General features: G+C 46.4%; 1 protein-coding gene across 6 annotated transcripts in view; it reads right to left on the bottom strand.

The window, feature by feature from the left end:
• Nucleotides 1-13,888, bottom strand: part of LDLRAD4 (low density lipoprotein receptor class A domain containing 4) — a 172,541-nt gene that overhangs the window by 127,226 nt on the left and 31,427 nt on the right. For all 6 annotated transcript variants that reach the window (XM_027526195.1, XM_027526188.1, XM_027526196.1 and 3 more), the window contains exon 2: nt 9,761-9,858. The gene's annotated coding sequence lies outside the window, so the exon portion shown is untranslated. The remainder of the gene's footprint in view (nt 1-9,760; nt 9,859-13,888) is intronic.

The raw sequence follows: 13,888 nt of genomic DNA, 5'->3' as shown, positions 1-13,888 counted from the left end.
TTACGTATCTGTTGTCTTTATACCCGTTCCAGGAGGCCTATCCTTGGATTTGTCTGGTGTCTCTGGGGTGAGTGTGTCTCATGCTGACAACCCCGGATCCCTCTTCCAACCCAGCCTCAGCCTGTGGCCTGACTGACCTCCAGCCTCTCGCACCGCCTGTCAGTGAGGGGTCTCATGCTGAGCCATCCCCACCTCCTAGCCCATCTGTCTCTGCTCACTTGTCTCCCACTTACCCAAGCCTCGAAGTCATTCAGTGTCTCTCACTGGACACTCATGGCCTCTTGCCACAAGGCCTTCTCCTGTCACCAGAGCCTGCTCAGGCCGTCTCACCTCTGCCTTAAGAAGCTTCCTCGCTCTTCTCTGGGCTGCTCTTCTCAACCTCTGCCTCTCCCTCCACTCACCCCTCCCACAGCTCCCAGACCCAACTTCCTTAACTAATGACACCTTCTTCCCCAAAAGGTCTCCCCTACCACATAACAACCTACACACATTTAGATACTTGGGGTCTGGCCCCCACTTTCTTGCCCAGCCTTCTGTTTCTCACCTTCCTTCCCAAGCCACCTCAGCCCCAGCCATATTCACCTTCTCATGGCTGTGCCTCTCGCTGAGCCTCCGCCTTTGCCCAGAACGCTCTCTCCTTGCACGTGTCCACCTGCAGACACACAGCGTGCTGTAGGCCCCACTTCACGTGTCACGATCTCCATGAGGGGTGTACACAGGCTTCTGTGCCTGGGTCCCCTCGGCAGCACATGCTGAGCACACAGCAACATGGACTGCAACCAGGGACATGATTGCAGGTCTCTTCCATCAGACCCCCTGTGCTGCAGGGCCTGTTTCCCAGCCATCTCTGAGCCCAAGCCCCTCAGAGGGCCCAACACACAGCTGGAGCTCTGAGGTGGGCACAAGATGAACTTTATCACCAACAGCTGGTCGTGACCCTGCTCACGTCCCCCTGCTCCTCTTCCAACAGCAGCTTTCTGTCTTGGTGACAGAACATATTCACACCCTTGTGAAGCCCAGGTCTGCCAAGACTGAGACAACTCCCTGTACTTCACCACGAACATCACCTTTGATCTGCCCGGGTGTCCCCTGCCCTGAAGACAGGCTCCTGAGGGCGGGAGCTGCTACTGCCACACGAAAGCCTTCCTACTGCACAAGATCACTGTAAATCATTATGGTAAAGAGTTTGTGGAATTCTTAATGCACTATTATCCACAAAAGGCCACAATTTTACGTTTCCAATCTTCAGGAAAAACAGAGAGTCAGACCAGAAATTCTGCAATTTTTCCTTTTTTTTTTTTTTTTCATATTTTTTGTCAGTTTCCCTTAGCAGCAGCCCTGACAACACAAGAGCAACTTGTAGGCCAGGTGGGTTTTTCCTGGAAGATAGCCCTACCTGGAGTTTTGTCTAAAGAATAATGCTTCACTCAAGGTAACCCACTCCAGTGTTCTTGCCTGGAGAATCCCAGGGACGGGGGAGCCTGGTGGGCTGCCGTCTATGGGGTTGCAAAGAGTTGGACACGACTGAGTGACTTAGCAGCAGCAGAACATTTACAAGAGATTTGTTGGTATAATTATCATTATTAAATGATATTACCTCTAAAATATTATAGGATAACAAAGGATAGCTCCCAACTCTGTTTGTTTGTGCGTGTTAAGTCACTTCAGTCACGTCCAACTCTGTGCAACCTATGGACTGTGGCCTGTCAGGCTTCTCTAGCCATGGGATTCTCCAGGCAAGAATGCTGGAGTGGGTTGCTGTGCCCTCCTCTAAGGGATCTTTTCAACCCAGGGGCCAAACCTGAGTCTATTATGTCTCCTGCAATGGCAGATGAGTTCTTTACCACTAGTGCCACCTGGGAAGCTGACTGTAAGCAGATCACCTCCATACTTAAGTATATCTTTCTTTTGGATTCCTAATGGTGTCTTTTTTGCCTTTTCATACTGTTCATGGGATTCTTGAGGCAAGAATACTGGAGTGGTTTGCCATTCCCTTCAAACTATGTGCTGGAGAAGACACCTGAGAGTCCCTTGGACAGTAAGGAGATCAAACCAGTCAATCCTAAAGGAAATCAACCCCGAATATTCAATGGAAGGACTGATGCTGAAGTCAAAGCTCTAATACTTTGGCCACGTGCTGCAAAGAGCTGATTCTTTGGATCTGGGAAAAGATGCTGGGAAAGATTCAGGGCAGGAAGAGAGGAGGTGACAGAGGATGAGATGGTTGGATGGATTCACTGACTCAAAGGACACGAGTTTGAGCAAACTCCAGGAGACAGTGAAGGACAGGGAAGCCTGGAGTGCTGCAGTCCATGGGATCGCAAAGTCTGACACAACTTAGCAACTCCATAACAATAGCGTCTAATTGAGAGTGTGCTTTTAAAAATATATTTTGGAAAAAATAAATAAATTTTAAGACTTTATTTTTAAGTGAGGATATCCAAAGAACTGAAAGCAAGGATTTGAAGAGGTGTTTATGTTCACAGAAGCACTATTTCCAACAGCCAAAAGATGGAAGCTACCCAAGTGTCCATCGACAAACAAATGGATAAACAAAATGTGCTCTATACAGACCATGGAATATTATTCAGTCTTAAAAAGGAATGAAATTCCGACACTTGCAATAACATGAGCCTTGAGAACACTATGCTAAGTGAAGTGAGCCAGTCACCAAATGACAAATACTCCATGATCGCACCAGTGCCAGGTCTACAGCAATCAAGTTCCAAGAGCCAAAGGGCAGAACACTGGATGCTAGGGGCTGGGGTGGGGATAGCAGTCAGTGGTTGATGGAAACAGAGCTTGAGGCTTTCAAGATGAAGCCAATTCTGGGGATGGAACTGCACATCAATGTGAATGTGTTAATACCACTCAACTGTACACTTTAAAATGGTTAAAACAAAAAAATATAAATAAATAAAATGGTTAAAACATACTGTTTTCCCCAGCAGCATGACCATTTTTCATTACCACTAGCAGTGCACAGTGTTTCAAATTGTTACATATTTTCTACCACATTTTTTGAAAAAAGGGAGCAGCAGAATGTTTGAGAACCAGTTAAAGATTAAAAATTAGGTAACTGACTTAAATACCACAATACTAAGTGGTTCAGTTCAGTTCAGTCGCTCAGTCGTGTCCGACTCTTTGCGACCCCATGAATTGCAGCACGCCAGGCCTCCCTGTCCATCACCAACTCCCGGAGTTCACTCAGACTCACTAGTGGCAACAAGTTCTTAATGACAACTGGAAAGCACTCTCATATCTTGCAAAGCACTAAAAAATACTTCCCAGACCCACCTGGACCCGTAAAACTTTTCTCAAATGACTTAAGAACCTGAGCAGATTCTCTTATCTTTACAAAGTCCACAGGGATACACAGAGATGAAGAATGAGGTGACAGGACATGGCAGCTGCCTGACTGGCACCCAGGAAGCAGAAATGCCCGCCCAATCACTGCCCTGGGCAATCGGGAATCGACTCAAGCAGACAACTCAAGAGAGCCCACAGCATTATTATTCTCACAATGTAACTGCTCAGGTAAAATATTACAACAGAACAGAACGTCCATCTCAGGTAGCAGCCGTGGAACTTTTAAAAAGCAAGCACAGACGCAGGTCATGTTCGGGACAAGTGCTGCCTGCTCTAATTCGCCCTGGTTCCAGGGCACCCCGACATTCTGCTCCGGAAGAGAGGTGCTCGAGTAATGTTCCTGACTTCTCCAGCTCCACTCACAGACTCCACACAAACACTTTTGCTCCCAGTGGACCGTGCGGCCCAGTCAACATGGGTACCACTCCCATCCTGGCTGAGGCACTCTCGCCCACATAGTCCTGGGGCGGCTGTAACACTTTGTGTTTGCAAGTCATCGGCATGCTTCCCCATTGATCCTGTCCCCTCAAGGTGACCGGCCACTCAGACAGAACGTGCAGAAGCAGGCACCACTGAGCAGTGCCAAAGCTACGGCAACCTGTGGAAGTACAGGTGAAGTACTTGTCATCTAAGGTTTCCTCCATGTCCGCTGACAGCTGCTGGCCTATCATAATCACCCCCGAGAGTCTCCAGAAAAACTGTAGAGAACATGGTACTACAGACCCAGTGAAAGAGGGGAAAACTGCTGATTAAACATCGGACCAAGGGGCTTCCCTGGTGGTCCAGTGGTTAAGAATCCACCTTGCAATGCAGGGAACACAGGTTCAATCCCTGGTCCTGGAAGATCCCAGATACCAAGGGGCAACTAAGCCTGTGTGCCACAACTACTGAGCCCATGCTCCAGAGCCCCGGAGGCACACCTACTGAAGCCTGCATGTGCTCCACAACAAGAGAAGCCAGCACAATGAAAAGCTCACACACTGCAACTAGAGAGTAGTCCCTGCTCACTGCAGCTAGAGAAAGCCCACGGGAAGCAACAAAGACCCAGCACAGCCAAGAAAGGAAAAAAAAAAAATTAGTAAAAGTTTTTTGCCTTTTTTTTTAATGTCAGGATGAATCCACAGAGACCCCAAATGATGAGCAAGTAGCCAGGCCCCCTCCCAAGCGCCAAGCTTGCAAAGGTAACCAAGCACTGGCAACTGGACTTTGGCAGGAACCACTCCCAGTACAATGTTATGGAAAATTCAAGAAAAATGCCCACAAAGAAAAACCCCAGCAGATGGGGGTCCCCTCTTGTGTTGCCACACAACGTATAAGCGGACATCCTGCCAACACCTCCTCTCCCCACACTCACTACGTTTCCAAAATGACTTTTCCAAGTTAACTGAACTTTACCTCACCTTTACGGAGATCAAAATCTTACTGAGAATCCCATCAAAGCCCTGGCCTTCTCTACAGTAACAGGCACAATTTCAAAGAATTCACATATTCCTGGGTCCCCTGGGGGTTAAAAATCTCAGTCCCAGTGGCTACCTCCTTCCATTTCCTTCCTGCTTTGAATCTGAGAAACACTGGGAGACCCACCTCCATCTGTAAGAATTACGTAACTCTAACAAATTTCAAGAATCCCTGAGGGCCCCTTCTGAAGGAGTGGCCTGCGAACCGTGCTGAGATTAAGGCTCAAAGGAGAGGCCAGCTCACAGGGACTAGGAGGTCCAGCCAGCAGACACACAGCACCCCCAGAGGATGTCTCCCAGATCACAGCACCCACGCCTGGCACCTGCCCTCACACACGCACCCATGTGACTCTGTGGGACCGCTGAGGCTCCATCTGCTCCAGCAGCATCTGCTGCCACAGACAGGTCCCCACAGTAGCCTAACCTTGGAGATCACATTCACACATGAGCACTGTTCATCTGGGTGATAGCTGCGGGGGTGGAGGGGGGGGCGGGCGGGCAGGCAGAGGGGTGCAGACAGACAGGCACTGCCTCTACCCCGCAGGCTGCCGGAGCCGCCTCACCCACACACAGACCAAGCCCACAAAGCCAAATCTTTGAGCTGCTGCTGAGAAACCCATAAAAAGTAATGCTATTTCTAACCTCCTCCACCATGGAAAAATACACACGCCACTAAGCAACCCAGATTCTCTAAAAGATTTATTTTTATACTCTCCTCCACACCCCCCACCTTTACCTCCCCCAGAAAAATTTTAGGTGTAACATTTGCTAGCTTTTTAGCAGTTTGACACTGTGCTAGGCATCAACTGACGAAGTTGTTGTGTGTTTTGGTTTAACACAAAACATAAAGGTGTTTTTCTGAATGTCTACTTGATGAGAAAATAGTCTAGTCTTAACAACACAAGGACAGCACCCAGTGCCCAGGCAGAGCAAATGCTCAATTTCCCAGGCCACAGGCAGAGATGGCCAAGGCAACAGGACTCTCCTCCCAGCTTCTAGAAGTGGTGTCTGCCTGCTGGCCTTCCCCTCTGCCTTGCTGGGTCTTCCTCTTACCATAAAGCATCCCTGGTGCCCTTGCTGAACTCTAGTAGTTTTCCTCCACGCCACTCTTCACCTTCAAGTGGAAGAATGAGGGGAAAGCAGTGAGATGGGACTCAAACCTGAGTCCCGAGTCCCCTGATGCTGCACACACGGCTCGGCGGGGAGAGGGCAGGGAGGGAAGGAAGAACACGGAAGGTGGGAGAGCCTGAATGAGACCTGGAGAACCCAGAAACTCTCACAAGCCAAGAGGGACCCTGGACCTAGTCTACCTAGGATCTGTCCTAGGACACCCGCCCCCGACTGGGAATCTTGGTGTCACCTCCCCTGATGACAACCTCAAAGGCCAGAGAGGCACCAAATGACCCCAACCTAACAGCCAAGATTGCCTGGCTCCTCACAGAGCCAGGATGTCTTGGTGCAGCTTCTGAATGACCCCAACCTAACTGTGAGGCAGAGTTTAAATCCTCCTTCAAGTTAGGGAACCCCCAGCATAAACCTTCCACAGTTTAATATGTTTTACTGGACATTGGCAAAAACACATCTGGAGAAAGTAAGCATTCCTTCAGACAGTGTGAACAGCAGAAACCTGTACTCGGAGGTGTGCTTCTCCCAACACTACTGATCTTCTCTGATGTAGCCTGAAAGTTTAAATGTAACACAAAGACAGAAGCTCAGGTCAGGCTGCATCACCCATATCTACAGTCACGTTTTGACTACTAGAGCACGTCCCCACTGCAACCACACGTCTCACACTGGAACTTCCACTTGGCTCCCTGGTCCTCATCATCCACTTCACATACCTTAGGGACCTTGAAGGAAACCAAAATAAGAAGTGGGACGTCCCCGTCTGAACCTTTCTTCTCAGTGCTGAAAGCTGACCATGTCTACGTCTCATGAAGAGGACAGGAGAAGGTATAAGAAACTGCAATTCATGACCTGTTCACCCCCATCCCAGCAGCTCTGTGCTCAGCCAGGGCTCCAGCACTTCACCCTCCTGGCTCCAGAAAGACACCTCATGGAACTCTTCAGCACACCTCTTACTCCTGAAATCGGATGGGAAGATCCACCTCCGCTCTCTTTCTCTGACCCAGACAGCCATGGTCCTTGGGTAAAAGCTAGCATTTGGATGAAAAACAACAGCTGACATTTCATCAAGCTCTGACCATGCACTGAATGCTAAATTAAGAATCTTCACAGTAATTCCACAAAACAATTATTATCCTACATTAAGAAGAGAAGACCTTAGTCCCAGAGGGGTTAGGGTTTCCTAAAGGTGGGGGGTGCGGAGGAGAGTATAAAAAATAAAGTGAGTGAAAGCAGCAAGCACAGAATTTGGGCCAAACGTCGTGTTTCCAGCTATACCTTATAGACGTGATATGGCAAAGAGGCACCTGTGTTCAGATTTATTAAGGAGGTCTAAATTTTAAAACACGTTTAATAACAACCCAGACATGGGGACTCGACCTGATTTTAAAACCAAGTCCAAAAAATTGCACTGTACAGTAAAACAAGCACATTTTGTAGTTAATGAAAAGCCCAGACCTCCCTGGGCTGTCCCAGCCCAGCAGATAGAGCACTGTGGTAATGCCACCAGTCCATTCCATCAGCATGTAGGAATGTGTCCCAGTCCAGCTGTGAGCTTCAAGGGACACAATTTTACAAGTGACAGATCAAGAATAAACTCCAGGACAGTCAGCTGTGAGAACCTATCTTAGAGATAAAAGCTCTTACAACACCTCAGAATCCAAGTATGTGCCTAGAAATGACCTGTACTGCACCGACCTGCTGCCACACTGCACCAGGCAACATGCAGTTCTGCAGATGGGAATTTGCTCTTAACTCCTGTCGTAGTCAGAAGGAGCAATACAGCTTTACTTTTAATTAAAATCCATATATAGTAATGTAGTCAAGAAAAAGTTTTCCATTACCAATTCTGAAAGTTGCTTAAAATAGCTGACAGAATGAGGTAACTCCATATATGGGAGAAAACTGAGTACTTATGTAGTTTGCAAGAATTATTTCTACTTCTGTCAAAATTCTGTAAATCAATCACAGAATCACACTCCGTAGGGAATTAGTCCAGTGGTGTGTTTGGTTACCCAGCAAAATTCTACTTAAAAACTGTTCCAGGTTTTGGTGGGTGAAGTCAAAGAGGTCTACATCTGAGATGACAATGAGAAACCACACTGTGCCCACACTCTCTACGGCCCTGCTGGAAACGAGCTACGTTCCACCTCAAGCTGGTGGTCAGTGTGCCAAATTGTAGAAGAAAAACAGTGCACCTCAGCAACACTCCCCATGTCAGGGAAGGTAAGGGATTTGCCAACATCACACTGCCTGGCAGGTAATAAGAACTTCGAGAACAAGAAGTACTCCATCGGTCACTGACCACCCACAAGGCCCTCGGCCTGAGTGCACCTATGCAAGCGTACCCCGCCCTGGGAGACTACCAAATGGGCTCCATGTTTGCAGATCCCTGATGGTGAAATCCACTCAGCAAAGAACTACATAGGAACTGCAAGCCACACTGACTCAGAGTGTCTGTTAAGTACAGCATGCTTCTGAGCACCTTCAGTTTCGGGAAGCTTCCAACTTGTGAAAAGTCCATGTAAATCCAAGGGTCTGTGTGCCTCAGTAAGGAAGCACATTAAATCCTTCCTGATTCTCCAACTGCCTCATCTGTTTCCAACAACCACTATGAATAAGAAGGTTTGCATAAGCTCTGAGAGACTCTCCATCAATCATTCCATCTAACAAAAGGCTCACTGAACTACTCCAAGCTAGCAGGCACCACTTCCAGTCCTAGAGGAAAAAACAAGTGGGAGGGAGGGAGATTCTTGCCCTTATAAAGCTTACATTCTAGCAAGGAATATGGCATAAACAATGAGTCATGCCTGGCACATAAAAATTTAGGGGGAAAAGAATCTTATGTTTTATAGAATTTTTTTACTTTCCTAAAGAGTCTCCTATCTTCATTTGAAGTTCTCCACAGCTTGAGAACTAGGGAGAAGACGAATCATTAAAATACTTAAGAGTCGATGAAACAGAGGCACACAAAGGTGAAGAGGCAGACTGAGGCAGGTAGGCTGCTCCTGGCACCACAGTCCCCTCTTCCAGGCACCTTCACTGACTGTCCCCCATGGGGGTTGGCTCTGAATTGAGCTTTGGGTCTGAGGAGGTCCAGAGGTGATCAAAACACATGTGTCACCTAAGCTCCTACTTCCAGATACACCAAGGTCAGGCCACTCATACCCCGCCCTTAAGAAGTAACACAGGAACAAACACAGCAGATTAGGAGGTCAACATCCCCTTACAGTACAGATCACGCCAACACAGAGAAAGGAAAACCTGCCCACTGGCTGCTACAGTAGCCGTTTTGAGTGCACTACCCGCCAGGTACTGTAGGAAGCACGGTGGCTCCTCACGTCCCACGGCAACTCCAGTATTATTTCCATTTTACAAAGTTGGAAACCAAGCAAAACAAATAATTTAGGATGAGAAAGAAAGAATCCCACTTCTCACCAATCTTAAATGTGTTTAAACATCTGGGTATTAAATGCTCAAGCACAGCAATAAAGACAAATTGAATAGCAAGATTATTATTTTTCTTCAGATATTCTAGTAAATCTAGAAATATTTTATATACATTAACAGCCCACTGTGAATAATATTTGGTAATACTTGGGTATTAAACAAAAAAGAAAAAGTCCCATTTAATCTGATACCATGCAACTTTCCTTCAATCCCAGTTACACTGGGAAGATATTAATAGTTTTTGCACCTCGGAGTTGGGACCACATTCTTGAGAGAGACACCATCTCGTAACAATCAGTGGTGTGACAAGCTCTGCTTCACAAACATTATCAAAGAGAAGAGTCTCAAGCTCTACTCACCTTTTTAAGCTTAAGCTATATGAAAACTGATGTCAGTTCCTGAAAACGGTCCAATGAGGAGAGAGCACTTTGATGTTACCAACGTGGAGCTTGAATTGCTGAAAGGAAAAATAAAGAATTTCAGTGAATCATTTCTTGGCTTCCCTTAGTGAACCATCCCCTTCCCCAAATTCCAAAAAATACTAGAAAGGACTTCCTTGGTGGTCCAGTGGTTAAGCAGCCACGGGCTCAATCTCTGGTCAGGGAACTAAGATCCCACATGCTGCAGGGCAACTAAGCCTGCACAATGCAACTACTGAGCTCCCATACTCTGGAGCCTGCCTGCCACAGCTAGAGTCTACACACTGCAACCAAGATCCCACGTGCCGCACCTGAGACTCAAGGCAGTCAAATAAATTTTTTTTAAAAGATGCCCATTTAGGGGCTTCCCTGGTGACTAACTGGTAAAGAATCCGCCCGCCAATGCAGGAGACATGGGTTCAATCCCTGACCCAGGAAGATCCCACATACCATGGACCAACTAAGGCCATGCACCCGCCACAACTATTGAGCCCGTGCTCTAAAGCCTGGGAGCCACAACTACTGGCCCGCATGCCACAACTACTGAAGCCCGTGCGCCCTAGAGCCTGTGATCCACAACAAGAGAAACCCCCCTGGATGAGAAGCCCGCACAAGGCAACTAGAGAACAGCCCTTGCTCGCTGAAACTAGACAAAAGCCTGCACAGCAACAAAGACCCAGCTCAGCTAGAAGTAAATGAAAAAAATTTTTTTAAATACTAGAGGACTGTCACAATAAAAGGCACAAACACCAAAATGAATAAAACAAGCATCAAATAATAGAGAGAAGGAAGAGAGAAGCCCCCAGCACACAGTCTGGGGTACATGGCATGAACTGGGGATAAACTCCCCCAAACAGCTCTTCAGCAGCCACAGGACCATCAGGTTCTCAGTCTCCAATCAAAGGACACAGACTTGTTTCTTCAAAGTCACAGGCCTTTTCTTCAATGACGGGTCGCAAACATATATACTGGACAACATCTTTATTGGACTAGGTTTTAACTACAGAAATCCTAAATATGGCTGTAGTTTATGAACCCAAAGTATCTGTCAACCACATGGATCACTGATCCTTAATTATAAAGGAAACAGACCACACCTTTTTCCTCCGCTGAAACACGTCTAATTTTGTGGAAGCAACAATGACCTATGCTTAGACCTTGCTGAAGTGTTCACTTCCAAGATTTGTGTCTTCAAGGCTGTCTTCACCTCTGCCCTCCACCCTGCTGGCAGGACAGACTCCCGACTGTCTAGTTCCAGTTCACACGATCTGTCACCAGCATCCTCCTCCCAGTTTGATGAGCACACTGTCCTTCACATCACTCCAGGTCACATCAGGTGACCACCTAATGCCTGACAAAGCAGTTCCAGGTCAACTCAGTCAGCTCTGTCTCAAATGGCACAGGCACCTCTCAGCACCCAGCCTGCCAACGTGTGGGATTACATTCCTGTCCAAGGGTGAATAAGCCACCATCTGTCTAGCTTGTGTGCCGCAGCAGGAAACCTGCCGCCTGAAGCATGTTCCTGCCATATGTCACTCCTGAGAGATCAGTCAAGACTAAGACATTCAAATAAAAAATGACTGTATCCAGCCAAAGTACCCTGTGAGATTCCTGTGGACATTCACCCTGAACACACAAGCCAAATACCCCTCTATTTTTATGTAACTCCTTCCTACCAATACTGTGAACCTACACTCTCTCCTGCCTTCTACTCACTGAGAGAAGAAAACAACCCACTTCTGACTTTGATGATGGTTTTATTCCTCAACTGAGACTGCTCCTGTCAGTCTTCCTGGGATTCAAATGCTGATTTCCTGGGAACAGAAGTCAGTGGAATAACCAGAAATGTATGTGGTGGATAGAATTCTAAGGTGACTGCCAGTGGGGTCACACCTTTGCATAATTCCCTCCTCATAAGTGTTGGCAGAATCCATGACTTGCTTTTGTCAGAACATGACAAAAGCAATGAGATGTCATTCCCTTGATCTGGTTTCACTATTTAAGACTCCATGTCAGCCTACTATTAATAGAAAGTGAAGGACTCCCTTTGCAGCTCGCAAGAAATGTGCAATCATCTCTGAAGGGCCTGTGAGGGGCCACACAGCAAGGAACCACAGGGGCCTCTAGGCACTGAGGACGGTCGCCAGCTGACAACCAGCAAAGAAACAGGGACATCAGATCTACAGCTACAAGGACCTACAGCTACAATTTAACCTGCTCACTTAAATGAGCTTAGAAGTGGATTCTTGCCCCACTCACGCCTCCAGAAGAGAACACAGCTGGGCTGAAGCTTGTTGGCAATCTCTGAGATCCTGAGTAGAAAACCAGCTAAGACATTCCCAGACTCCCAACCCATGGAAATCATGAAATAACATGGGGGTGTCAGTTTAAGTTATTAAGTTTACAGTCATTTGTTTTATAGCAACAGTAAATATATTTACTAATTAAACATAGGAGTTTATAATATATGCATATGTTAAATGCACATACAACTACCAAATCAAAACAGCTCTCCATACCTGCCTCATCTGTCCATAAGCAAAAACTCATTTCTCCTATTTGAGTATGAGCTTTTTGCGGGCAAGAATGCAAATCACCATCACCCTGGTATCATCATGCTTGTGAAGAATATGTGGCACATGGGAGGTCTTTAACATTTTTTTTAAAACAGAGTTAAGTCCCTACATAAAAACCTTCAAGGTGTGAACTTTCAAAGACGCAAACATGCGTTCCAGCAACGTCAGGTGTGAAACTGCAGGTTGCCCTCCATGTCCCATTGCCACTGATCCTTCAGCTCTACCATCTCCCACCTCCTCCAACCAGTAACTCTTGTTGCCCTTTTACTCGATACCAGCCTCTGTATGCTAGCTATTGTATTGTACTACTGTACTCTTCAAGGTACTGTACTGTAAGATTAAAAATGTTTTGTTTTTGTGCTTGTTTTTTGTATATTACTTGTGTGAAAAGTATTGTAAACCTATTACAGTACAGTTCTACATAGCTAATTGGTGGGTACCTAAGCTAACTTCACTGCACTTACAAACAAATGGGACTTACGAGAATGCTCTCAGAATGAAACTCATTTTTATATAAGGGAAGATGATGCTGTGAAAGTGCTGCACTCAATATGCCAGAAAATTTGGAAAACTCAGCAGTGGCCACAGGACTGGAAAAGGTCAGTTTTCATTTCAATCCCAAAGAAAGGCAATGTCAAAGAATGCTCAAACTACTGCACAATTGCACTCATCCCCAAGTAAGACGGTAGGCGTCGCAAGAGGGCATCAGAGGGCAGACACACTGAAACCATACTCAAACACTAGTAAAGTCATGCTCAAAATTTTCCAAGCCAGGCTTCAGCAATACGTGAACCGTGAACTTCCAGATGTTCAAGCTGGTTTTAGAAAAGGCAGAAGAACCAGAGATCAAATTGCCAACATCCACTAGATCATGGAAAAAAGCAAGAGAGTTCCAGAAAAACATCTATTTCTGCTTTATTGACTATGCCAAAGCCTTTGACTGTGTGGATCACAATAAACTGTGGAAAGTTCTGAAAGAGATGGGAATACCAGACCACCTGACCTGCCTCTTGAGAAACCTATATGCAGGTCAGGAAGCAACAGTTAGAACTAGACATGGAACAGACTGGTTCCAAATAGGAAAAAGAGTACATTAAGGGTGTATATTATCACCCTGCTTATTTAACTTATATGCAGAGTACATCATGAGAAACGCTGGGCTGGAAGAAGCACAAGCTGGAATCAAGATTGCCAGGAGAAATATCAATCACCTCAGATATGCAGATGACACCACCCTTATGGCAGAGAGTGAAGAGGAACTAAAAAGCCTCTTGATAAGAGTGAAAATGGCTTAAAGCTCAATATTCAGAAAATGAAGATCATGGCATCTGGTCCCATCACTTCATGGGAAATAGATGGGGAAACAGTAGAAACAATGTCAGACTTTATTTTGGGGGGCTCCAAAATCACTGCAGATGGTGAGTGCAGCCATGAAATTAAAAGACGCTTACTCCTTGGAAGGAAAGTTATGACCAATAGATAGCGTATTCAA

The sequence above is a fragment of the Bos indicus x Bos taurus genome, chromosome 24 (assembly GCF_003369695.1).
Source record: "Bos indicus x Bos taurus breed Angus x Brahman F1 hybrid chromosome 24, Bos_hybrid_MaternalHap_v2.0, whole genome shotgun sequence".
NCBI classification, from domain to species: Eukaryota; Metazoa; Chordata; class Mammalia; order Artiodactyla; family Bovidae; genus Bos; species Bos indicus x Bos taurus.
The sequence above is the reverse complement of the archived record's forward strand: the minus strand, read 5'-3'. Positions and strand labels throughout refer to the sequence as shown.